The 27,626-nt window shown below is 45.9% G+C and overlaps 1 long non-coding RNA gene across 1 annotated transcript; it reads right to left on the bottom strand.

The window, feature by feature from the left end:
* Window positions 1-19,841: 19,841 nt before the first annotated feature.
* On the bottom strand, window positions 19,842-23,517 carry LOC128830179 (uncharacterized). The gene is made up of 3 exons (XR_008443555.1): window positions 23,447-23,517; window positions 22,609-22,676; window positions 19,842-19,972 (listed from the first exon to the last, which is right to left on the bottom strand). It is a non-coding gene; the product is annotated as an uncharacterized LOC128830179 (long non-coding RNA).
* Window positions 23,518-27,626: the final 4,109 nt, after the last annotated feature.

The raw sequence follows: 27,626 nt of genomic DNA, 5'->3' as shown, positions 1-27,626 counted from the left end.
GCTCCTATCTTCTGCCTTCCCTTCAGAGAAGTCAGCTACACTAGTTTTCTGGTGATGCAGCTGATCCATTGTCCCAAATGTTTACCCCTAAAGGCAGGTCTACACTACAGCAGGGTCTAGTAAAGACCCGCCAAATCGACTGCAGATGGCTCTCCAGTTGACCCCTGTACTCTACCCCCGATGAGAAGAGTAAGGTAAGTCGACAGGAGATTTTCTCCCATTGACCCCCCGCGGTGTAGACCCCGTGGTAACTCGACCTAGGGTGCATTGACTCCGGCTACATTATTCATGTAGCTGGAGTCGCGTAGCGTAGATTTGACTTACCGCGGTAGTGCAGACATAGCGTTATTAAGTCCCAAGCACCTTTTTATTGTATCTGTCTGGGGCATATCTGCAACAGGCCTGTCACAAACAGTGGACCCACATACACATAGGCAGAGATGATACAGCAGTTTTTCAGAATACAACTTCACAATATCCATCAGAATTCATAAGTTGTACAGACACAGCGTAGCATAAGTTCATCAAAACACCATAACGGGGGACGTGAAGTGGGTGTGTGTTGTAGCAAACGCACAGAAAACAGAACTAAACTGTAACGAGACCTGGGGAGAATAAAGCAGTCAGTCCTGTGGGCAATGTGGGGAGATTTGGCGATAATATATGAAAAGCCCTCCACCCACGGAAAGGAAATAAACAACACATCTACAAAATGTGGGATTTAACCAATAGCCACACCCTTTACACTGAACTTTGTTTTCATTATCTTGTCTCGTAATACTGTTTTAATCTTCTTGTCTCCCATAACCAACCATAACAGTTGTGTCCCTGCAGCTGTAAGATCAGGCCTGGGTGTCTGGCCAGTGAGTCTTGTCCACATGCTCAGGGTTTAACTGATCGCCATATTTGGGGTTGGGAAGGAATTTTCCTCCAGGGCACATTGGCAGAGGCCCTAGCGGTTTTTCGCCTTCCTCTGCAGTGTGGGGCATGGGTCACTTGCTGGGGGATTCTCTGCACCTTGAGGTCTTTTAACCACGATTTGAGGACTTCAATAACTCAGGCATAGGTTAGGGGTTTGTTACAGGAGTGGGTGGGTGAGATTCTGTGGCCTGTGTTGTGCAGGAGGTCAGACTAGATGATTATAATGGTCCCTTCTGGCCTTAAAGTCTATGAGTCTATTGTGATGGGAGGTATCTCAAGAGAATCTTTAAGAAAACATTCAGAAGAAGAAAATTTTGAGAAGCAGTGATTTTTGGAGACTTGAACAGACTGGTTTATTTGAAAACCAAAGGTGGTAGGACTCTAGAACATTTCAATTCCTCATACCTGACCAGAAATACCCCTTGTCTGCCTTTTAATTAGAATCTGGCAGCAAAAACATTGTGGATGAAAATCCAAAAGTCAACTGTGCACAGGCAGGACACTATCTGATTGCCTGTGATCATGTCTTGTTGGTCCCATCAAGAATAAAAGTCTGCTACCAAGTAGCTTGTCACGTAGTAGGGGTTTGAGCTGGAAGTCCTTGATTTGGTCCCTGTAGTAGGTCCTCGCCGGGGCTCGACCCTTCCGGACAGGAGGGGAGCCACACCGACTCACTACTGTGGGAACAAGTAGTCAGTTAGTCCCGAAACTCCGGCTCTTTAGTGCAGAGTCGGAGCAACCACAGTTAAAGCTCAGGCCCTTGACTGCAGGGGCTGAGCGAGCAAATAGTTCAGAGCCCAGGCCCTGGATCAGGGCGGGGCAAACACAGTTAGGCTCAGGCCCTTGTTGCAGGGGCTGAGCGAGCAAAGAGTTCAAAGCCCAGGCCCCGGATCAGGGCGGGGCAAACACAGTTAGGCTCAGGCCCTTGTTGCAGGGGCTGAGCGAGCAAAGAGTTCAAAGCCCAGGCCCTGGATCAGGGCGGGGCAAACACAGTTAGGCTCAGGCCCTTGTTGCAGGGGCTGAGCGAGCAAATAGTTCAGAGCCCAGGCCCTGGATCAGGGCGGGGCAAACACAGTTAGGCTCAGGCCCTTGTTGCAGGGGCTGAGCGAGTGAATAGTTCAAAGCCCAGGCCCTGGATCAGGGCGGGGCAAACACAGTTAGGCTCAGGCCCTTGTTGCAGGGGCTGAGCGAGCAAATAGTTCAAAGCCCAGGCCCTGGATCAGGGCGGGGCAAACACAGTAAGGCTCAGGCCCTTGTTGCAGGGGCTGAGCGAGCAAATAGTTCAAAGGTACGCCTAGGCTTGCTGTAGCCGAGCGTTGGGTGAGGGGGAAGCCTGCCACCCGGGCAGGGGGTGGCAGGGGGGGAACGCAGGCCCACCCACTCCACTGCGTTCCAGCCCGGGGCCCTAACAGCGGTTGCTGCCGCTGCTGGTCCAGGCCGCAACACACTGACATAGGCTCACACTCAGTTGCAGCCGGACCGGGGTCGGCTATCCCCGGGCTACTTCCGTGATCCCCCTCACAGCCTACCTCGTTCGTTACGCCGGGATCGGGCCAGTCCATCTCCATGGGCTCCTCTCTGCCCGGGCTCGGCGGCAAGTCTGGTAGCTCTGCTGGGAAGTCCGGCCAATGGTCCTCAGGCGGCTCCTCTGGATAGCAGCAGGGGCGAAGGGGTTCGGGTCCAGTCTCACCCTCAGGGTTAGTGGGGTCCGGTTCCCAGGGGTTCTCCCAGTGGCGGGCGTGAACGGGCTCCGGCGGCTCCTCCTCATAGCGGGCCCGGGGTAGCTCAGGCCAGCCAGGGTCCAAGCCCCGGTCTTCGACGGTCTCCTGGCCAGGAGCTACCGGCCGCACGTCTGCTCCCTGTGGTGGCTGGGCCACAACTGAGCTCTGGCGGCCGGCCTTTATACTTCCTGTCCCGCCCCTTGACTTCCGGGGGGCGGGGACAGGCGGTGGTGGTTCCACCCACTCCGGTGCCGGCACGTGGGCTCCCTCTTCTGGACAGGAGGGGAGCCACACCGACTCACTACAGTCCCCCATGGCTTCCTGACCATAGTGTCTGTATGTATGCAGTCACAGTTTGTTATACACACCTTCGATCAATATTGCAACAGTTTGTCTATAGGGAGTGTGTAATGAACGTGTGCAGCATGCTAAACAGTGTATTCTTAACACTGAAGAGTCAGATTCTAATGGTTTGCATGGCTGGAATGTGAAACAATTGATTCTTCACTGGAGTAGAGGATTAAGAGAAAATCTGTGCTGTCTCCCAGCGAGGGCATTGATAAAGGGGAGACATTCTAATTCCCAGGGCACTGAAGTCATTGCCGTGAGCCAGCTGATACTACTTGCCACCCAACACTCTTACTCAGACATGAACAACTGCAATTATTCATCTTATTTGGGAAAAAACAAACCTTATCTCTAGCTGACCTCTGTGTCCCTTTTGGATTTCCTTCATTGTGCATAACTTTACAATGTGACCCTGGTTTGCCACCACTATCCACACAGACAAATGCAACTTCTAGGGCTGTTTCAACCAGCAAACTCACTGCTAAGAGACATAAATCTTCTTCTTTTTTTCTTGCCCTGGGACTAAGCCTCTTGCTGCTGCAGTCCATTCAGCCCTGAAGATCAGAGGCCAGGATTTGTAACCAAAATGAGAGTGGAGACTATTAACTGCGTAGGCAGGCAGCACTAAAGCTGTTAGTAAAATAAAACCTGTTTACGTTCCAGTGTGTTGATTAAAAGTTTTCAAAGTTCAGCTGAGATTTGCCTCCCTGATGCAAAGTCCAAGTGCACAAATGCTGATGTACAAGACAGGGAAACTGAACATGTGAAACCAAAGACAATTACGTTGTCTACAGAGATGCAGAAACACCATTTTTTTTAAAAAGTGATCAGCCGTTATCATGGTGCATGCAAGTGGAAAACTCAAAATGATTGATCTGGGAACTGAAAACCACAGATGACGAACCTGCTAATTTTCTGATGTTTCATCATCTCAGTTAAGGTATCAAGGGGAAAGACTCCAGATGTGATGTACAGCTGTAGTATGTCACACATAAGAAGAAAAAAAAGAACAAGTGGCAGAATACAACATTGACATGTAGAGAAGGATAATAGGATCATAACATCATCTCTGTCTCTTGGGCCAAATTCATCAGCATGTAATGGCTCATTGACGCCAGCTCTGCTAGCATAAAAGATCTGAAAAAGCACCATAACAGACCCACAAGGGAATTCTCAGGATGTAGAAGAGCCCCTAATAGGTGTAGGTGGGATAGCCAACTCAGCACCAGTACCTGCAGGAGACTCCAGCACAGGTGATGTGTTGCAGGTGGGAAGAGGCAGGGCTGGTGCGTTTTTATGTCCTTGGCTTTTGCAACAGCACATAGGGGCCATCATACCCAGAGCACTAGTTGGCCAATCTTCAGGTTGTTGTAACATGCACCAAAGGCTGACGAACCCCAGCGTAGGGGAGTGGCAAAGGCAACACAGGCACAGGGCTTGTCTATCTGTCTATGATATTGGTAAAGTATCCATCACCATAGGCCGGTACTTAGACACCAGATACAATAGTATGGTAATCAGTGAACTGCTCTTTCTAGTCCTCAATTCAGCACCTACTATTTATAGTTTGATTTTTGTCTAGCCCACTCCTGTCACCTTTTTCCCTCTCCTTCTTCTGCCTCTCCTCCTTTCAGCTTCTGAAAGGAAGGCTTGAATGCAAACGATGGTATTGCTTAGAAAGGTATTGCAAGGTGCCAGGATTGAGTTCATCATGCTGATCTCCTCTTGCAAGAGTCCACACAGTCCCTCAACGCCCTGCCTCCAAAGAAAAGAAAGGAAGATAAAGGGTATGGGGTGACCTTAGGAAGGAATTAAGAAGGTAAAGAGAATATGAATTATTATAATAGGTTGTAGATTCATAGATTCTAGAACTGGAAGGGACCTCGAGAGGTCATCGAGTCCAGTCCCCTGCCCTCATGGCAGGACCAAATACTGTCTAGACCATCCCTGATAGACATTTATCTAACCTACTCTTAAATATCTCCAGAGATGGAGATTCCACAACCTCCTTAGGCAATTTATTCCAGTGTTTAACCACCCTGACAGTTAGGAACTTTTTCCTAATGTCCAACCTAAACCTCCCTTGCTGCAGTTTAAGCCCATTGCTTCTTGTTCTATCCTTAGAGACTAAGGTGAACAAGTTTTCTCCCTCCTCCTTATGACACCCTTTTAGATACCTGAAAACTGCTATCATGTCCCCTCTCAGTCTTCTCTTTTCCAAACTAAACAAACCCAGTTCTTTCAGCCTTCCTTCATAGGCCATGTTCTCAGGACCTTTAATCATTCTTGTTGCTCTTCTCTGGACCCTCTCCAATTTCTCCACATCTTTCTTGAAATGCGGTGCCCAGAACTGGACACAATACTCCAGTTGAGGCTTAACCACCGCACTGTAGAGCGGAAGAATGACTTCTCGTGTCTTGTTCACAACACACCTTTTAATACATCCCAGAATCACGTTTGCTTTTTTTGCAACAGCATCACACTGTTGACTCATATTTAGCTTGTGGTCCACTATAACCCCTAGATCCCTTTCTGCCGTACTCCTTCCTAGACAGTCTCTTCCCATTCTGTATGTGTGAAACTGATTGTTTCTTCCTAAGTGGAGCACTTTGCATTTGTCTTTGTTAAACTTCATTCTGTTTAACTCAGACCATTTCTCCAATTTGTCCAGATCTTTTTGAATTATGACCCTGTCCTCCAAAGCAGTTGCAATCCCTCCCAGTTTGGTATCATCTGCAAACTTAATAAGCGTACTTTCTATGCCAATATCTAAGTCATTAATGAAGATATTGAACAGAGCCGGTCCCAAAACAGACCCCTGCGGTACCCCACTCGTTATGCCTTTCCAGCAGGATTGGGAACCATTAATAACAACTCTCTGAGTACGGTTATCCAGCCAGTTATGCACTCACTTTATAGTAACCCCACCTAAGTTGTATTTGCCTAGTTTATCGATAAGAATATCATGTGAGACCGTATCAAATGCCTTACTAAAGTCTAGGTATACCACATCCACAGCTTCTCCCTTATCCACAAGACTCGTTATCCTATCGAAGAAAGCTATCAGATTGGTTTGACACGATTTGTTCTTTACAAATCCATGCTGACTATTCCCTATCACCTTACCACCTTCCAAGTGTTTGCAGATGATTTCCTTAATTACTTGCTCCTTTATCTTCCCTGGCACAGAAGTTAAACTAACTGGTCTGTAGTTTCCTGGGTTGTTTTTATTTCCCTTTTTATAGATGGGCACTATATTTGCCCTTTTCCAGTCTTCTGGAATCTCTCCCGTCTCCCATGATTTTCCAAAGATAATAGCTAGAGGCTCAGATACCTCCTCTATTAGCTCCTTGAGTATTCTAGGATGCATTTCATCAGACCCTGGTGACTTGCAGGCATCTAATTTTTCTAAGTGATTTTTAACTTGTTCTTTTTTTATTTTATCTGCTAAACCTACCCCCTTCCCATTAGCATTCACTATGTTAGGCATTCCTTCAGACTTCTCGGTGAAGACCGAAACAAAGAAGTCATTAAGCATCTCTGCCATTTCCAAGTTTCCTGTTACTGTTTTTCCCTCTTCACTAAGCAGTGGGCCTACCCTGTCTTTGGTCTTCCTCTTGCTTCTAATGTATTGATAAAAAGTCTTCTTGTTTCCCTTTATTCCTGCAGCTAGTTTGAGCTCATTTTGTGCCTTTGCCTTTCTAATCTTGCCCCTGCATTCCTGTGTTGTTTGCCTATATTCATCCTTTGTAATCTGTCCTAGTTTCCATTTTTTATATGACTCCTTTTTATTTTTTAGATCATGCAAGATCTCGTGGTTAACCCAAGGTGGTCTTTTGCCACATTTTCTATCTTTCCTAACCAGCGGAATAGCTTGCTTTTGGGCCCTTAATAGTGTCCCTTTGAAAAATTGCGAACTCTCCTCAGTTGTTTTTCCCCTCAGTCTTGATTCCCATGGGACCTTACCTATCAGCTCTCTGAGCTTACCAAAATCCGCTTTCCTGAAATCCATTGTCTCTATTTTGCTGTACTCCCTTCTACCTTTCCTTAGAATTGCAAACTCTATGATTTCATAACTTTCACCCAAGCTGCCTTCTACTTTCAAATTCTCAACGAGTTCCTCCCTATTTATTAAAATCAAGTCTAGAACAGCTTCCCCCCAGTAGCTTTTTCAACCTTCTGAAATAAAAAATTGTCTGCAATGCAGTCCAAGAATTTGTTGGATAGTCTGTGCCCCGCTGTGTTATTTTCCCAACATATATTTAGATAGTTGAAGTCCCCCATCACCACCAAACCTTGGGCTTTGGATGATTTTGTTAGTTGTTTAAAAAAAGCCTCATCCACCTCTTCCACCTGGTTAGGTGGCCTGTAGTAGACTCCTAGCATGACATCACCCTTGTTTTTTACCCCTTTTAGCCTAACCCAGAGACTCTCAACACTTCTGTCTCCTATGTCCATCTCTACCTCAGTCCAAGTGTGTACATTTTTAATATATAAGGCAACACCTCCTCCCTTTCTCCCCTGTCTATCCTTCCTGAGCAAGCTGTACCCATCCACACCAACATTCCAATCATGTGTATTATCCCACCAAGTTTCAGTGATGCCAACAGTGTCATAGTTGTATTTTTTTATTAGCACTTCCAGTTCTTCCTGCTTATTACCCATACTTCTCGCATTTGTATATAGGCATCTAAGATACTGGTTTGATCTTGCCTCCCAGTTTTACCCTGACCTTCCTTTCTCTCTGCCATTATAGCCCACGCTCCCTCTTGTTTCCGACCCATCTCCCAGGTCTCCATGTTCACCACTTACCTGTGGTCTTTGCTCACCTGTCCCCGTCGAACCTAGTTTAAAGATCTGGAGAAGTTACTTACCATGTACATTAGCTTGAGTTCTTCTTGATATGTTATTCCACTCTAGATGTATATGCACCTTCAATCAGAGATTTTTTTGCCAGCAGTATCCAGTTGGTTCATCCTCGTGCCCCATGCCAAGGGTATACATGGCAGTACAGGACCAACCATCACTCCAGCTCCTTCTCCATTGTGGAACCCAACCTAAGCTAGGGACTCCTAAGTAGAGGGGAAGAAGGGTGGGTTGTGGTGCACTCATAGGGACAATACATCTTGAAGAACTAAAGTTACTATACAAGGTATGTAACCTCTCTTTCTTCAAGTGATTGGTCCTGTGTGTGCTCCACTTCAGGTGCCTCCCAAGCAGTGGTTCAGCCATGGAAGTGGATATTTTGCAGTTGTGGTGACCTGCCCCTTCCTGGGTATGTACCTTGCTCAACACCAGTGTCTCTGGGTCGCCCCTACAGCACTTTTACCCCTCTCAGCTTCCTCTCAGGACAGTTGCCTGTAAATATTAAGCAGTCTTGGCTGCCTTTCCTAACACGCTTTTGAGAGCCCTACCAATTGACTATGCCTCCAACTTCCTGAAAAACCACCAAACTTTTATTTAACTAGATTAAACGTAACAATTGCATTCAGTAACCCTTCCACTTCTTACTCCACTAGGGACAGCCTAATTTGATAAGAGCTTGGCCATGCTTCCCTCCCCGACCCACTCTATGGTCCTGCTGCCTCTGTCTTCAAGAGACAGTACCTCAGGTGAGATATAGGGACACCCTTCATTCTTGGTGCAAATAATATAAAAAGTCTTGGTGAGGCTCTGAAGGGCTTCATTCTTGGAGGTAAAAGCTAATGCCCTCTAAATGTCTAATGGATGTGTCATGGCTGATTCCCCACTCTGGCACTTCAAGTGCAGAAGGTGGGGGCTCGCAAGGACTCTAAAAATTAATACTGGCCACTCCAGGCTGGTATTAAACTCCCAAGGTTACAGCTTTTCTCTGACCTTGGATGGGTAGATGCTGCCACCACCCAAGTGCAAAACCCCTTTGAACCCAGGAAGGTGCACTTGGGAATTCTTTCCTGTGGGGTACCCTCAAGCCCTTTCATCCCCTGTCCAGGGAAGAGCTGAGAAAGAAAAACAAAGGAAATTAGCTGTTGCCACCAGCTAATTAAATAACATATGCACAAACCTTTTAGAATACAAAAATCCAATTCTGTCTTTAAAAAAAGGTAAATTTTATTAAAAAACAAAAGGAAGAAAATACATCAGGGAACGTAGGCTATTGCTAGATTTAAAAAGAGCAACTACAAGGATTAAGCATCAAGAATAATTCCTGAGGTCCAGCTTAAAGGTTACAAATGAAACAAACGCACCTGGGGTTAGCACAGAGTGCAGATGAACTTGAAATTAATTTGCAACATGAGGCTCTTGGCTGTTGAAACTGTTTCTGGACATGAAGTCTGTTCGGATATTTTATGCAAGAACACCTGGCAGTTGTCGATTTAAGGCCTTGATAGCGCGGGCTTTGATGACCACCTGGTGTCACTGTGACCTTTGAGTGTGATTTTAAGAATATTGGTTAAGATTTCCCATCTGCTTGTGGAACTAACAAAAAAATTAAAGTCTCTGAACAGTTCCAAAAAACGATACCATCTGCACCGAGGAACTGTCTGCGTGAATTCCTACTAAATTCAGTGAATTTGCTGCACATGGAACAAGTCAAGCCAGATTGTTTACTTGTTTCAGTATTGTCTGTATGCCACTATACTTTCCAGCCAGGTTTGCTTCGTTATCTAATCCATCATTGCATAGCTTCTGTTCTATTTCCACAGCGAGACTGCCAGTGCTACCCATCTTCTCAGTCATGTTAATAAAATCTGCAAAACTCTCTTCAACACTTCATTGGCCGACAGCAATTCTAAGAGACCTGATTATTTCACAGAATTGTTCCTTGTGTGCCATGTCTAGAGTGCAATAAAGAGAATAGAATAGTACTTAGTCTCTTTGGGTATGTCTTCACTACCCGCCGTATCGGCGGGTAGCAATCGATTTATCCGGGATCGATATATCGCGTCTCGTTAAGACGCGATATATCAATCCCCGAACTCGCTCACCGTCGACTCCAGAACTCCACCAGAGCGAGCAGCGGTAGTGCAGTCGACGGGGGAGCCGCGGCCGTCGATCCTGCGCTGTCTGGACCTCAGGTAATTCGATCCAAGATACTTCGACTTCAGCTACGCTATTCGCATAGCTGAAGTTACGTATCTTGGATCGATCCCCACCCCCCAGTGTAGACCAGCCCTTTGATTTTGCTGATTAATTCTTGTCTCACAGTGTCGCCAAGAAGGTTCATACATTCATTTTGAATTGCTGGTGAAAAATGGGAAACTCTTTCCTTATTGTGATTTGAAATATGAACCGCTAACTCTGGATTGTAATAGCTAAACATTTCAAGCAAATTGAGGAATATTCCCAAGTTGGATTGGTGAATTACGTTGTTAGAACTCCGAAGAGCTAGATTGTTCTTGGCGCAGAAAATGATTGCATTTAGGATTGTACGCCACTTCTTTTCTGCCGAGATAGTGCTTTGAAGTCTACTGTCAATTCCAGCACCATGTTTTATATGCATCTCAAAAGACCTCCAACTTAAATAACTTTGACGATGCTCTGGTGAGTTCTCATGTTCTCCTGCCATGGGGTTCAAATGCTTCCAATCACAGAAGCTGCTCTCAGGATTTCCAGTGCAGATGCTTGCAGTGGATGGCGATTTCTTTCCAAAGAGCATGCCGTGGTAACAAAATACAGCTCTCTGTGTCTCCGAATACATCAGCTATTTGCACTCTACTGTTGGGTAGAGTTTTAATGAACCAGTCATGACTAAATTGCCTCCCGTCACTAGAAGTTGACAGAGTGAAATCTCTATCTTTCCATTGCTCTGGTCCATGTTCCACTAAACAGTACCTCAGTTTGTTCGTCATATTAGGCCAAGAATGTGGATTGTTAAACTTAAGTCCCAATGAAGCAGTGTCATACTCCTCAAAAATTTTTTCAGAAAAGTTGTTTACACCGACACTGTCTCCTTCAGCAAATAACTGGAAATACTGATTCTACAAACAACTCACAAGTAGGCTTTTCTTTGGCTCTCTCAAGCAGAGCCGGCTCCAGGCACCAGCCTGGCAAGCAGGTGCTTGGGGTGGTGGCTCTGGAGGGGGGCGGCACATCCAGATATTCGGCGGCAATTCGGCGGACGGTCCCTCACTCCCACTTGGACCGAAGGACCTCCCGCTGAATTGCCGCCACAGATCACGATCACGGCTTTTATTTATTTATTTATTTATGGCTGCTGGGGGCGGCCAAAACCCTGGAGCCGGCCCTGCTCTCAAGTGCTATATCAAAACATGTTTCACAGTAATACTGGAAAGTTGCTGCTGCTGTTTCTCTTAATCTGAGTGCCATACTAAGAACTCTATCATTCCCCTTAGGGTGACCAGATATCCCAATTTTATAGGGACAGTCCCGATATTCAGGCTTTTTCTTATATAGACGCCTATTAACCCCCACTCCCTGTCCTGATTTTTCACATTTGCTATCTGGTCACCCTAATTCCCCTGACACTTTGTTAATTGTGCTAATTTCTTTCAGCACCCTTTACCACACAGTGAGGGCTACTATGAAAGAATATAAAGCCAGTTTCTCTTATATTTTGCCTCTGAGCAAATCATATTGTCAGAGGTTGAGTCATGTAGCTCCTGGAGTGCCTCACAAATATGGGGTAGCAGTTAATGAGTAGCTTTTTGTAGCATCTACGCATGTCTTGTTTCCTACAGAGGTTTCAGGGAAATATCCATGTTTTTTAAAAAGTATCCCACCTTTGAGTAGATCCACCAAGAAATATACATTCTTTGCAATATACCAAATACATTTCCCGCTCAAGGGAAGAAGCAGCAGTGTCCGAGATCAGCAAGTTTGAGTAGTGACTACAACAAGGCACGTGCATGGCACAGGAGTTAATGTTCCTAATTTGTGCCTGCAAACCCTTGTGCTTGCCCCTCGTGTTTGAATGATTATCAAAACATTGGGCTCTGCAATCTATTCTTATAAGTCCCATGTCTTCTAGCTGCTTCAAAACAGTTTCAGCACGTTCTCCCCTAGTAGTGGCTTCGACACACAGGAATGCATTGAAAGACTTTTTAATAGAGCTTCTTCTTCATCTGCTTTTACATATTGAAGAATTAAAAACATTTGTTCCGTATGTGAACAATCCAGCGTACAGCTGAGCAACAATGCAAAATATTTTACAGTTTTCACTTCCACCAGAATGTGTTGATTAATATTTTGACCCTAGAGTTGAATGAACTTGTTGTGGGCGTCTTTACTAAGATATTGCACATTTGCACCTGACTTCACTTGATCCAAATGATCTGCCAAGACAGGCTCATAGTTAGAGGGTTACAGTCACTCCCAGGAAGTTTCCATCTGTCTCCTAAGTGTTCAACATCACTTCACCAAGAAATAGCATAACATGTAGAAGTTGCTGCAGTATTAAATGCCAACAGTGTTTCTCACCTTCAACTTCCTTCTGCACCTTTTTCTCAGTAGTCATAGAAAGCTTGAGATGGTTGTGCAGTTCTCTCCAGACTCAGTAACAGTTCATATGACCCTCTGATGCCTCATGCTTCTTTAGTTTAGGTGCCAACTTCTTCCAGTCTGGCACACCATTATGAAAGCGTCTTCATGATGTTTAGATGCCTTGGGAGCTGCTGAAGCAGATAGACAGCATGGAGAACAGAACACTTTTGTCCACTGCACAGGAATGCACCTGACTGAGAGCTTCGCCATTTTGTAGGACTCTTTTATAGTATTTATCAGTGAAATGTCTGCCATCCACGGTGGAAAATTAAAAGTTTCAGATGTCACTTGAATAGGTCTGTTCTCAACAAAATAATTACTGGAGTGTGAAAGTTCATGGGAACGTAGCCATATTGCTGGATCTTGCCTCAGCCTGTCTTGAGATGAGCTGGTGCTTGGGACTTCTTCTTGGACAGTTGCTAAGGAGCCTCAGCTGACAGCTTCATCATCATGTCCATGACAAATGGAAACAGATGGCTCATTTAAATTGTCAGTGCAACCTCTCTACGCTTTAAAGCTGCAGATGTGTTTGTCTCATGCTCTGTAAGCTTCTCTTCTGAATTTTTAGAGCAGACAGACACTGGCCACGGATCCACTAGGTCCTAAATGATCTTTTTCCTTCCTGTTCCCAGGGCCAAAAAGCCATTCAGCTAGGTGGTCTTTCTGATGTTGTACAATATCAACTCTGGTTACCTGTGCAATAGCCCAGGTTTCAAACTCAGAGTTTGAATCAGGGTTCCCCGATGGCTGCTGAAACCTGGTGGGCCAAGAAGCTAACAGGACTATCGCCTCAGCCAAGGCACCACCCATGGGAGCTCTGATTGGAGAATCGCCAAGCTCCACCGACTGCTCCAACTATGCTATTTAAGCCAAAAGGAGGGGCGGGAAGTTGTCCAAGCAACTAGATGATTCTGTGGTGTCGTTGCATCAGACGCTGCTTGTGCCTGCTTCCTGTATTCTGCACCCAACCTGTTCCTGATTCCTGCTCTGCTCCTGCCTCCCCCCATCCTTTGTCCCTCCTTCCCACCATGCTCCTGCTCCGTGCCTGATCCTTGCCTCTCCTCCAGGCCCTGTCCGTAGGCTTCATCTCCGACCATTGTTACAGTCCTAGCTCTGACCCCCAGCCCCAACTTTTGCCTCGGATGCTGGCATTTGATATCTGATCCTCGCTCCGACCCTCAGCTTTGATTCCTGGCTCTGACTCTGGTTTGATCCCTGGCTCTGGTCATCAGCGTTTGACTCTAGTGCTGACCCTTGATTCTGTTCCACAACCTGGACACCTGCTCTGCCCACTAAACCGGACTCCTGCTGTGACCAGTAGGCCAGGCCACCTACATCCTGGTCCCTTACAATCTATACCGTAACTGTTGTTCTTAGAGCTGTGGGTGCAAACATATTCCCACTTAGGTATGTGCATGCCCAGTGCACTGAAGTCAGAGAATTTTGCCTAGTAGTACCTGTAGGGATGGTGCTTATTCCCTGTGGCCCTGGCCCCTCTCCTGGCTATATAAGACCAGAACCACCCCGACACCCCTCAGTTCCTTCGCACCAAATATCAACGATAGAGAAACTGATGCAGATGGGTTGGAGGGTGGGTCATGGAATACCCGTCTGCATGCACATCTTGAAGAACAGTTACAGTATAGACAAGTAACCATTTTTTCTTCTTTGAGTGGATGCAGACATGCATTTCGCTCAGACAACTCACAAAAAGTACTCATAGGAGGTGGGGTTGAGGGTCCATTTAAACAACGACTGCAGTACAGCCTTCCCAAAGTTTGCATCTGATTTAGATGCGGTAATAACGGCATAGTGCTTGGTAAAAGTACCAAGTGGCAGCCCTGCAAATGTCCAGTATGAAGACATCACTTAGGAATGGTAACAGTGGCTCTTGGGCTCTTGTGAAAAGAGCTCGTAACCTCTGCAGAGGCATGATCTGAGGTACTTGATGTGATGTTGTAATGCAGGGAGTTATCTACCTGGAGATCCTCTGCATAGAGATTGCTTGACCCTTTATTTGGTCCACATAGGAGACAAAAAGACAAGGCAAAGAACGCAAAGTCTAGTCCTATCCAGGTAAAATGCTAAGCACTGCCTGATATCCAGCATATGAAATCGCTGTTCATTTGGATTTGAAATGTGGTTTAGGGAAGAATACTGGTAAATGTATGACTTGATTCAGGTAAAATTGGGAAACAACCTTCAACAAAATTTTAGGTCTTTGGAAAACTATGCTTGGGGGCTCTGCCATCAAGGCCTGCAATTCACCCACTATCCTTTCAGATGTTATTGCAAGAAGGAAGGCTGTCTTCTGGCAAAGATAGAGAGGAAGGAGGTCCCATAAGACCCACTAGGACAGTATAAAGGTCCCACAAAGGAACTGCCTCTTTCACAGGCAGGTGGAGAAATCTCACAACCATGGAGTTCGAAAACACCAATTTCCCTTGGATGGGCAGATAAAATGCCGAGATTGCTGCCAAGTGAACTCTCAATGAACTGAGCGAAAGACCAGAAGACTGAAGGTGTAACAGGTACTCCAAAATGTCCTGGATGCAGGCCAGCACCAGCTGAGTTCCCCAGGCTAGCAACCACACTGAGAATTGCCTCCACTTGGCCAAATAAGCAGCTCTGGTGGAGGGCTTTCTACTATTAAGAAGCACTGGTTGGACAGCTTCAAAACATCATCCCTCCTCCTCATCTATCCATGCAGCATCCATGCCATGAGATACAAAATGCTGAGTGCTGGATGCAAAACCCAACCATGATGCTGAGTCAAGAGTCAGGATGAAGATGAAGAGATATGGGAGGACAAACCAACAGACTGAGGAGGTTGGAGAACCAACTCTATCTCGGCAATGCTGGCGCAATGGGAATCAGTTTGGCACGATCCCACCTTTGAGAATGACTCGTGGGATAATTGCGATTGGGGGGGAAGGCATACATGAGTGCTGAATGCCCGTTCAGATGGCAAGCATCAGTCAAGGAGCCTGGACCGAGACCACTCAAGAGCAAAACAGATGGCATTTTCTTTTGTCTCTAGTGGCAACCAGGTTGATAGTTCAGATGCCCCATTCTGCAAAGGTGGACCTCAACACACTGGGCTTCAGAGACCACTCATGGTTCTGAGATAAATTCCTGCTGAGGTCATCTGCCAGGTGATTCTGGGCCCCAGGTAAATGATCGGCTGTGCAGATAATGTTTTCCCCGACGCAGAAGTGCACTAAAATGGAAGATGAAATTCAATGTTGATAAATACAAAGTAATGCACACTGGAAAACATAATCCCAACTATACATACAAAAAGATGGGGTCTAAATTAACTGTTACCACTCAAGTAAGAGATCTTGGAGTCATTGTGAATAGTTCTCTGAAAACATCCAACTCAATGTGCAGCAGCAGTCAAAAAAGTGAACCGCATATGAGGAACCATTAGGAAAGGAATAGATAAAAACACAGATATCATGCCACTATGGTACGCCCACACTGTGAATGACGCATGCAGTTCTGGTCACCCCATCTCAAAAAAGATATATTAAAATAGGGAAAAGTACAGAGAATGGCAACAAAAATAATTACAGGTATGGAAGAACTTCCATGTGAGGAGAAATTAAAAAGAGTGGGACTGTCCAGCTTGGAAAAGAAACAACTAAGGGTGGATATGATAAAATCATGAATGGTGTGAAGAGCATGAATAAGGAAGAGTTATTTACCCCTTCAAATAACACAATAACCAGAAGTCACCTGATTAAATTAATAGGCAGCAGGTTTATTTTATAACATAAAAAGAAGGCACTCATCCACCCTTGCTATCATCTTGAAAGAAAAAACTCCCAGAAAAGCTCAACCCCTAACACAAAAGGATAAAAGGGACTTTCCCTGCCAAAATTTCCATCCCCAGTGAGGCCGTCCTCTCCAAAAGTGCAAGTAAAAATATAGGTCTTGTGACACAACCTAAGGGTTAATAATTGTGGACTATTTTTGACTAGCTGTGGAAACTAGTTTCACAACTGAGGGCCCCATGCAGAGAATGTTGCATGACCAGCTCCCTCACTTTCACTCATAGGAGACCCCAGCTCAGGGGTCTCCACTCTTGGTAAATGTGGGCTCTTTGGGGAACCTGGATTGGGGAAGGGTAAAAAGGCATGCAAAGAGATAGGTGGAGATATGAAAGGGAGCGTAATTATTAGATAGTAATAGGTTTAACAAGAAACTTCATTACTTCAATTGTAAACTCTTTGGGGCAGGGATTGTCTTTGAGCTGTGTTTGTACTGCACCCACATGATGGGGACCTGGTCCGTGACTGGGGCAACTAAACACTGCCACATTACAAATAATTGATTTCACTTTAATTCATTATTAATTTATTAATTATTGTTAATCATTTGTTAAAGTTGAGAGTGAATTTTGGTCAGGCCATCATTGGCAAAGGCTTGTAGTACATTGATTCAGTACAAAAAGGCTTTGCAGCAAGCAAGTGTTCCTTGTTTGTCCTCCAAGTTCCATTTCTGATAAGAAGTGTAATTTTCACTTTAGCTATTTGTCCTCCAGCCAAGGAAACTGAGAATGTTAACCAGGGCCCCCATTATGTCCTTAATCTGCGATTCTACAAGGATGCAGTATTGCATCTTTTCATAGGCAGCTTCTTTCAATACAGTGTTCTTGTACTCAAAACATCTAATAATATCAATCGTCAAAACAGCTTTGCCTTTTATGAAAACTTGTTTCGGTTTTCAGAGATGTCAATCTTTTGTTCAAAGCTGCATTTCATGAGGTTTGCGCCTCTTGTCTTTTCACCTCCTTTCTCAAGATGTCACATGGTGTTTTGTATCTTTTAATCCTGGGTCCTCAAACACAATTGTCCTAGGATGTGCGAACAAGTCTCAGGTTTTGATTAACAGTGATGACAGGACACCTTTACTTCTTTTGTGCCACATCCCAAAATCTCCCTGACGCAATACTAGGATGACCATATTTCCCAGTGGGAAAATGGGACATTATGCAGGGCTGGCCCAAGCACCGACCCCCACCCATGCACGTGGGGCTGGCCCGTGCTCCTCACTGGAGCCACACCCCACTCACGTGCGGGGCTGGCCCATGCTGCTCACCCGAGCCCCCTCCCATTCACAAGGCTGGCCTTGGGGGGCCCCCTTTCCATGTGCAGGGCTGGCCCGAGCTCTCTGGCATCACTGGCATTGCTGCTCACCCCCCACCCCAAGCATTCCTCCACACCCCACTAGGGAGGCATGACCCACTTTTTTGGCAAAACTGGGCATTTGTCCCATTTGGCAAGAGTAAATGGGACAAATACCCACTTTTGCAAATAAATAAATAAAAATTGGGACGCCCAGGACAGGGCTTAACAACGGGACTGTCCCGGCCAAAATGGGACCCATGGCCACACTACAGAATACACATCCACACGGAGTCTCAGAACAGAACTGATCCATTCACTACTGACTGTATTGTCTGTAAAGATTTCACCACTACTAGAGAGGGTAGCCACCACCATAGTAAAAACTCATTGTCTGCCCAGTGGCGTGGAATAGGAAGAGGATACGTTCGTTTGGCAGGTGCTTCTTCCCATATATTTTCAACCTTGTGGTACAAGTCACTTGACCACCAACTTCCTTTAATAAATTCAGGGTGTGACAGGTTCGGTCACAGAGACCCCCTTTGGACTGTCACCTGACATGCTAAAGCTACCTCTGAGCCTGTTTTCCCTGCCAGCTTGGGACTCCAGAAATGTCTTGTTGAGACAGACATGCTACCCTGCTGCAACACAGACCCAGGGTCCGGGGCACACCCCCAAAGCTGCAGGCTTCAAGTGAAAACAGCTCAGCAGCTTACCTACCTCCAGCATCCAGACACAGCTCCCAATGGGCTCCAAACCCCAAATAAATCCAGTTTACTCTGTATAAGGCTTATACAGGGTAAACTCATAAATTGTCCGCCCTCTATAACACTGATAGAGTTTGCTCCCCCAAGTATTAATCACTTACTCTGGGTTCATTAATAAACAAAAGTGATTTTATTAAGTATAACAAGTAGGATTTAAGTGGATTCAAGTAATAACAGACAGAACAAGTAAGTCACCAAGCAAAATAAAGCAAAAACACACAAGTCTGAGTCTAATACATTAAGAAACTGATTATAGGTAATATCTCACCCTGAGTGATGTTCCAATAAGCTTCTTTCACAGACTAGACTCCTTCCTAGTCTGGGCCCAATCCTTTCCCCTGGTACAATCGTTGTCAGTTCCAGCAGACATCTTAGGTGGTAACTAGGGGTTTTCTCATGACTGGCAACCTCTTTGTCCTGCTCCACCCTCTTTTTATAGCTTTTGCACAAGGCAGGAATCTTTTGTCTCTCTGGGTTCCCACCCCTCCTTCTAAATGGAAAAGTACCAAATTTAAGATAGAATCCAGTAACAGGTGACATGATCACATGTCCTGTGAGACCCCAGCCTCCATTCTTCCTGGGCTGGCCCACACGTACTCAGGAAGGTTTGCAAGTAAACAGAGCCATTTATAAAAAGCAACAGAGGGTCCCGTGGCACCTTTGAGACTAACAGAAGTACTGGGAGCATAAGCTTTCGTGGGTAAGAACCTCAATTCTTCAGATGCAAGTAATGGAAATCTCCAGAGGCAGGTATATATCAGTGTGGAGTTAACGAGGTTAGTTCAATCAGGGAGGGTGAGGTGCTCTGCTAGCAGTTGAGGTGTGAACACCAAGGGAGGAGAAACTGTTTCTGTAGTTGGATAGCCATTGACTGTGAATGGCTATCCAACTACAGAAACAGTTTCTCGTCCCTTGGTGTTCACACCTCAACTGCTAGCAGAGCACCTCACCCTCCCTGATTGAACTAACCTCGTTAACTCCACACTGATATATACCTGCCTCTGGAGATTTCCATTACTTGCATCTGAAGAAGTGAGGTTCTTACCCACGAAAGCTTATGCTCCCAGTACTTCTGTTAGTCTCAAAGGTGCCACAGGACCCTCTGTTGCTTTTTACAGATTCAGACTAACACGGCTACCCCTCTGATACCAGAGCCATTTATAGTTAATTGATTCTGAAGCACCCTTACAGGTGTCCACTTAATATGTTTACATCAGTAATACAAGTTTGTATCTTATTCTCCTAACTCCAGACATAGAAATAACATATACAAACAAATAGGATGAACACACTCAGTAGATTATAAGCTTTGTAATGATACTTTACAAGAGACCTTTTGCATAAAGCATATTCCAGTTACATCATATTCACTTATCATAAGCATATTTTTATAAAGCCTATGACGTGCAATGTCACACAGGGATCTTAACCTTTCCAGTTTTCCTGCAGTGATCCATTTGTTCTTGTATTCCTCTTCTAGTTCACACTCTGCTGCAAGATATTTGATTGTGGGATTGGTGGAGTCTGCAATTTTTTGCAGATGAAAGACTTGAATATAGGCGAGCCAATTTAATCCGTCCTAGACCATACCATCTCTGTCCTGGAAATACAGAGTTTATTGCACATTTTAATAGTCAGGTGAAGCCATATTCTTCTTGCTTCTCTGATTATATTATCTATGGCTATAAACATTCATTTGGGAGAGTTTGTGAGACCAGCTAAATAGATTAATCTGGGAGTGATGCAGATTGTGAGGGCTTGGACCTTCTGGGTTGATTTGAGAGGTGCTTTGTTTATCCTTTCAATTTATTTTCATCTTTTGTCAGATTTTGTAAGACCTACCCAGTGGTTCACCTTTTCTCCAAGATATTTCTGGGGCTCTCCAGGTAGAATCCTACCCACTTCATCCTTTACAATCTTCCATGGCTCATGGCTGTTGATCATTTTCGGAGTTGTGAGCAGGGGTCGGGAGGCATCCATGGTATTTCCATGATCGAACTCTGAGGCCAGAGAGGTCACAGAAGACTTCCCGAATCTGGATATTCTTAGTCATGCCTTCCCAAGATTTACTTAGAAGCACAAAATTGTCTGCAGAAGCTAATGATTTTTCCAAAGAGACTAACGAAGTCCATTTCCTTTAATGCAGCAAGTAATGGATCCAGGGCAGTTAAGCAAAGGGAGGACGTTTGACATTAATGCAGGCTGTTGTTTCCTGACCTCCATCTGTGTGGTTATATTCATGTAGGAGTCCTTTGTGATGTGCATCATATGGTGGTCTAGAGTTCTGTCGCAAAGCGCCTCAGGGGTATATCCAGAGCACACTGAGCCATACACGTTCACTGTTGATGAAGACAGCTGTGGTCTTGGCATTCTTGATTAGTAGTTGCAAGAGCTTTAAGTTCTCTGAGCAGCCTTGTTCTGCTGCTGAGAGGGCAGGCAGTAACCACTTCTATGGTCAGACTGTACAGGAGTACAGTCTCAATCATGGTGATAGGAGGCCAGTTTCCCAAGCCTTTTAGGTCTTATGGGTTCATCATCTTGGATGAACTCCACACACCAGCACCTTTATGATGGGACTGTAGTTGCCCCACACTACTCTCTGGGGAACGCTGCAGGTAAAGAACAGAGCTTCCCAAAAGCAGTCCCATCTGCTTCTACTGGCTCCACAGATTAGTCAACCTCATGGTCACCAGTGTCAAAGGCTGCTGATAGAGCTAATAGTATCAGCCTGTAATTAATGGTGACGTAGTCCTTTGAACATGCACATTTGATAGGGAGGTCCTAATTAGTATTTGCAAGGCGGTGTACTCACCACCTATAGCGTCCCCTTGTGTCAGGGGCCATGCTGCAAGGGGTTCCCTCCCCAGGCACCCTGGCACTTCTCTTGGGGCTCTCACTGTCAACGCCAAGCCCACCTTCACAGCTTGCCCCCACAGAGGCCTATTCTCCCGCTCGTGGGCTCTCCCCAACCGGCAGCAGCTGCTGGGCCTTGAGAGCCAATTAGACCCTAATTCTTCTGAAGGGCCATTGTCCCCATGCAAGTATTATTATCTGTTCATTGCTATTCAAGGAACAAATGGATACAAACTTATCTTTCAGTATATTGTTCTCTTTAAAAGCACCAGCCGCTGTACTTGTTTTTGCTGCAGGAAGCGCTCTCTCAGTAAGGGGGAGAGAAGAAAGTCCCTTTTTAAAATAACAAGAAATTCATTAGCACTTCTTGTTCTTTTTTTTTTTTTTTTTTAAGTCACCCTTATAGATATTTAGATAACACATCCTTTTACACACACGTGGTCTGGTCTGCTGATGTGGGAGATGGAGGTAATACTGTTCAGAGTGCCAGGGCTGTTACCTATAGGAGGCTACTGTTCTTTCTGAGTTTTTTCAGGAATAGAACATTTCCTTTGTTTTTCCCATTCCATCTCCTCTTCTGTCTTGTTTAAGTCTGTTTGCCTAAAAACATGACTACTCATTAACAGCCATTACTGTAGAGCTAAAATCCAGCAACAATTGATCATTCCCTTCCCCCAAAAAAGATCTTTTAATATCAGCAAGAAGCACGACCCAGCCAAAATCAGCAATGGGGTTTTAACAAATATCTTCCATCTATAAACTAAATTCCAAGACTGTTGCAGATAAATAACCATTTAACTCTCCGATCTCCACAGTCTATGGTTCTGCTTTGATTTGTAGCTGCCCCAAGGTGCTCTGCAGGGTGGTGGCCTCCTCTGGTGTCAAGGCTGTAGACTTGCTGCTGGGCATTGGCGGTTCAGAAAAGTTACCGCACCAGCACCACTTTCTCCTGGGCAATAGTTACTTTACATGACATGCTGGATTGACAATGCAGTTTCAGATTTCTATTTTCTGAGAGCGGTTCTTTTGATCACTAAAATTGGTCCTTAAGCTCATTTTGCATCATTCACTGACACTTCCCATTCATCCAAGAATCCTAGAGAAGTAAACTTGGTGATATGGGGCCAGATTCTCTGCTACAGTTAGTTCCTGCTGAGCGCAGTGATGGCAGGGAGGGCATAGGGGACCAGTCAGGGCTTCCTGATTCTCGGCCCTAGCCTCACCCCACATCAGGTGGCAACATTCCCGTGGGGAGAGACTATCTGCCAAAGAGAGCTGGATCATACCTCACTTGTCACCTCTTCCCACCAACACTCACTCACTCTATTCCAGGGACTGATGGGAGGGAGGTTTAGGAGCCAGCTATGCCAACTCTAGACTCACCAGAGACTTCCCACATCAACGGTAGCCCCGGCATGGGACTCACAGGCTCTCTCCTCCCTCCGTACCACCTGAATGGCATAAAGGGAGCAGAGTAGGTCAGAGAATCTCTTCACAAAAGGAAGACTGCATCTTTCCCTCCTTATTGCCTCTGTGAATCTCTTTCAGTCCAAGCAGGTAAAGTTCTGCCCATTTCTGTCACCACAGGTATCATGGGGTCCCACTGCTCTACTGGTTCGGTAATGCACTTGAGAACTCCAGTCTTCTGTCTTCACTTTAGGAAGCACTGGGGTCAGTACCCTCTAAGCACATAGGGTATGTCTGTTTTACAATGGGAATCGCATTGATCCTCATTTAAGCAGTTCATTTTTGCTAAGTACCGTTTCAACAGCCTCTGCATTTTATGAAGCCCACTTCAGTGGCTGTAGTGCAGGCTGGTTGGCTAGTGACAGCAGTGGCCTCATTAATCAAAACCAGTATCAAGTGCACATTACTTGCTTTTGTAGCTAGAATAGGCTTTGAATTGCCCCAAGCTACTTACCTGACCCTGGGCTATAGAGCACTACCCTTGCCCCCAATTTAGAACAAGATCTCAGTTCCTTAAGAGTGTCTTTACAAATCACAGTCATCTCTGCCCTTGGATCCATTTTAAGTGTAACAATAGAATTGAAAGACAGTAGTTAAAGCCTGTTCCTGACTGCTGTCTTGGTACCCAGACCTCAGGGAATAGGCATCACACACCCTTGCTTGCACTAGCCCTCTGATCCCTTACTGTGACTGACCTGCCCCCAAGCCCTTTTTTCTTACACTTGCTGTATATACTTCCACCAGCTGCGCATACCTCATCTGTCCTGTGGTCTCCATTGCTACACTTCTCACATTTCCGGCCAGGCAACAAAGCGCTCGCCTTTTCTCCACGGTGATTTTTCTTTACTGCGTCTTGCACCATCCTGCCTATTGCTGTCACTCTCTCTCACAGGGTTCTCCTCCCTTTGGAAGGCTAGAGCTCCCCCTTCTGAACCTTTCTCAGACTGCTTGTGACTTTGGAGTGAGACGCCTGGGTGTGGTGGTGTTCACTGAAAACAGTACAACAGGCTTAGTTCCCTTTGGTCTGATTCCAGTGTCAACACACGGTAACTGGGGGAGCGAGACGTCACTGGTGCACTTGCAGGGCACTGACCTAAGAGAAAGGGAAGGCCGTGGGTTTGGGAGGATCCCCTCCCCAAGGAGGGGGCTTGCAGTGCTACCTCTGGCCACGGAATGCTGGGGATCCATCCCACAGATTTCTAGTCCTTTGTTTCTATACATTCCCCTGTTCATATGGTGGTGGGAGGGCTGGTTCAAGTTGTTACGCAGGCCAGCGTGCCAACAGCTGGCTACAGGAGTCTTGGTGGGTGCTGGGGTGGAGGCTAAGTTTCTGTGAGTGGCAGCGCTTGAAGAGGTCAGTGCCAGCATGCACTAGGAGCGGGGCTTCTCCCTACAGGCAGCTTGTTCCGAACAGTTTTATATTGAGAGGGAGGCATGGTGGAGCCATTTATTTTGTGCTGATGGAATTCATTTCACCAAATGAAAATGTCATTTGTTTCTTCTGCAGTCAGTTTGTCCAACTGGGTCACAGGTTACATATCCTACCTGAGTCTCTCGGCCATAAAGTTGAGCAATAGGCTGCAGCCCTGGACTGCCCTCTCACACTTGAATTACAGATGGTAATACAATAGTGTAGTGTAGTGTAGTGTAGTGTAGAGTGATATTGTTAATCGACTACGAGAAAGGGACCAAGAGGTTTTCTCCGTTGGATCATATGAACTGGAATCATTAACTCTCTGAACATTAAATCTCACCAAATGAGGGTCAATCCATCCTCATCATCATATCCACTCATTATACTCCACACCTGAACATAGCCACTTTATGAATTTCATATCCTCATATCTCAATGTCTATACTTTGACCCATCAACCTTTTATCCCCAATCGGGGATTTTGCAGATTATGTATTCCTTATGACACCCGATCTTAAACCAAACTTTGCACCCTCGATAATCTGTATGTTATTCCCTGATAACCAGACACTTCTGTGCTTCAACTCGGTGCCATTCACTTTTTTTTAACATCATCTTAATAAAAATTTCAGAAGGTTCCTGTCCAACTAAGCTTCAAGAGCTGGTTTCTGTACCCTATCTGAAGAATGAGGCCTATGTTGGAGCTTACAGTACGACAATGGAAATGACACTCGAACCAACAGCAGCTTGTGATGAAATGGACACATGCCAGCCAGAGGCACATAAATCAGGAGTATTCGAAGGCCAACGCTGGCTCCAGGATAGCCCCACGTGATGCGGTTTTTGCTGTTACCTAAGCTTGGGCCTTTCCATTTATTGATGGAGGACTTGCAGGAACTGCTCTTTGCTCTAAGCAGTGATGCTGCTGATCGTGGATTTGGGCTCAGGCAGTAGCTATCAAGAGACCAGCTCAAGTACGTGTGACGATGCCACCCTCTAGTGGCAGCTCTACTCTACATCATTCCTAAGCATTTTTACAGCGAAGGGGAACAGCTTTTGGTTCAACCAACAGAAACCGGTGTTTGCCGAAGAAATGGGTGCTTATTTTACAACAACCAGGGTTCTTTGAGATGTGTTGTCCAGATATATTCCATGCTTGGAGTTCATGCGGCCCATGCACTTGAGATTGGAATCTTTTGTCCAGCAGTGTTGGTAGGGGCTGCATGTGCACCGAGTGCCCTCATGCCCGGTGTTGTCAGGTGTTGGCTGTGTGCGCATTCTCTTGGTCTGTTGCACCGTCTCTGGCCAGGTATCCAGTGCAGCAGACTCTGCTCAAACTGCCCAAGAAGACCACAGACTTGGTTCAGTAGCAAAGGTGCTCGGACAGGTTTATCATCAATGAAGCATGGTCCTAGTGCCGTGACTCAATGGTTACAGGTACACTAACACAAGTATGCTTGTTACAATGGACCAGCTCAGTGAACAGCGGTACTTTCTGTTCCCTCCTCGGCCAGACAAAGACACACCCTCTGGGATCCCTCTTTTATACACTGATACAAACAAGTTACATATTGCCCCTCTGACATGGTTAGTTACCACCCTTTACCTTGTACCTGCTGGTTCAATCAAAACATCTCTATCCATCACCCTGTCATCCTGACCTTATCTTTAAGAGAGGTCAGTGTGTCCTTGTATCATCTTCGGCGAGAGTGTTTACACCATAACTTCATAGTGGGGTCTTCTAGTCCTACTCTTCTGGAATGTGCTTACGTGAATAGTTAGTGCCTAGGAGTGCTTGTGTTTTTGCAGTGCCAGCCCTGTTCTTGCCAAGTTCCTGTATCAGATAGTAAACCTGCAAGCAGGCAGCTGCTTCGTAACAGGGCCTGACTTCTGCTCATAGCTTGACTCTTGCTAACTTTGCTCTCAACAACTATCAGCAGAGTCTCACTTTACATCATAACACCTTCACTAGTGAAAACTTCACTGGGGCCTTAGGCCTTACACCAGACCTCAGGTGTTGTAGTCTTCATTCTGCTCAGGACTCTCTAGGAAAGTCCCAAGAGGGGTCCCCTGTCTCAGTCCCTTCCCAACCAGGCTCCTCCTCCTCATGGCTGGTGGCCAGCCCTTCCCCAGATGGAAGAGAAATGGGACTAGATGGGACTCACTCCCTGTGCCGGGGGTCTAGAGACTCAGTGAGGGATTGGTGCCCATTGTACAAGGTGCTGTACACAATAAAAAGTAAGTCCAGGCCTCCTAGCACTTACAATTAGGATGACCAGACAGCAAGTGTGAAAAATCAGGGCAGGCATAGGGGGTAATAGGTGCCTATATAGGACAAAGCCCCAAATATCAGGACTGTCCCTATATAATCAGGACATCTGGTCACCCTACTTACAATACTGACAAAACCCAAACTCAATAATCCTGTTCCTGTCTGGGCCACTCAGGTATAAAGCGCAGCACCCTTATTATACCTTAAATCAAGGCAGCACCAAGTTCTCTTCCCTTCCGGGGCTGTGGCGGAAATGAAATGAACTTACAGCACTTTTTGTAAGAGTAACCATTCGCACCTGTAGCCTGGGCCAGTCCCGCCTTCCTCACACTGCTGTCTGCCCAGGTCCAACCTTGCAGCTCAGAGGTGGTTGCATTTCAGAGGTACTTTATGCACACAGCTTGTGGAGGAGTTTGGGACCCCTCCGGAGGAGAGGTGCTCGTGCACATTTTGGGGGAGCTAGAGGGCTTTACACTTACATGGGGGTCTTTTTCTCCCTCCTTCAGGCATGCTGCTTTCTGGCAAGGAGAGCACAGTTGCCAACTTTCATGTGGTAAATAAGCACCCGACTTTCACAATAAGCCAAAAATCAAGCTCATCCCATTTCAAAACAAGGCCAAAACAAGCCAATCCCTAAGAACCCCAGCACTCTATGTGACTAGATCCCCCGGCGTGCAGGCTGGGACTGTGGTGGGCCCACTGTGCACCCCTGACTCTCTCCCCCCCTTGCCCCTGCTTGCCGGGAGCTGATCAAAGAAAAGAAGGAACAAGCTACAACAAGCTACAAGCCAAACAAGCAACAAGCCAAAAACTTGCCAACAAGCAACTCACAAGCCAATGAAGCCAAAAACAAGCCCAATTGCTGTGTTTTTTTCACAGGTTTGGCATGTCTGAATAAGAGCAGAAAGGCAATGCAGCTGACCTTTCCCCAGCTGTTCTTCACCTGACTGATGCAAATCCATTATGTCACTGGACCGGGCCTGTCAGAAAACTTCAAGGAGTGATTGTAGCCCAAAAGCTGAGCCAACCTTCAGTCCTGTGAGGTGATTACTGCAGACAAGATGTTAATTAGATGACCACTCATGTTATACTTCTGCTATGCATGTGACTCATACAGGGTTTCTATCATTATACGTGTTCCTATACCATTGCTGGGCAGTGCCCAGTCAGGGAATGCGTCTCCTGCAGTAGAAAGCACGTAACCGCGGCCTTTTTTGTTTCGTTGCCTCACTGACTCCTCACCCACTC

Source organism: Malaclemys terrapin, chromosome 1 (assembly GCF_027887155.1).
Source record: "Malaclemys terrapin pileata isolate rMalTer1 chromosome 1, rMalTer1.hap1, whole genome shotgun sequence".
NCBI lineage: Eukaryota > Metazoa > Chordata > Testudines > Emydidae > Malaclemys > Malaclemys terrapin.
Note: the sequence above shows the minus strand (reverse complement) of the source record. Positions and strands in the feature narration are given on the sequence as shown.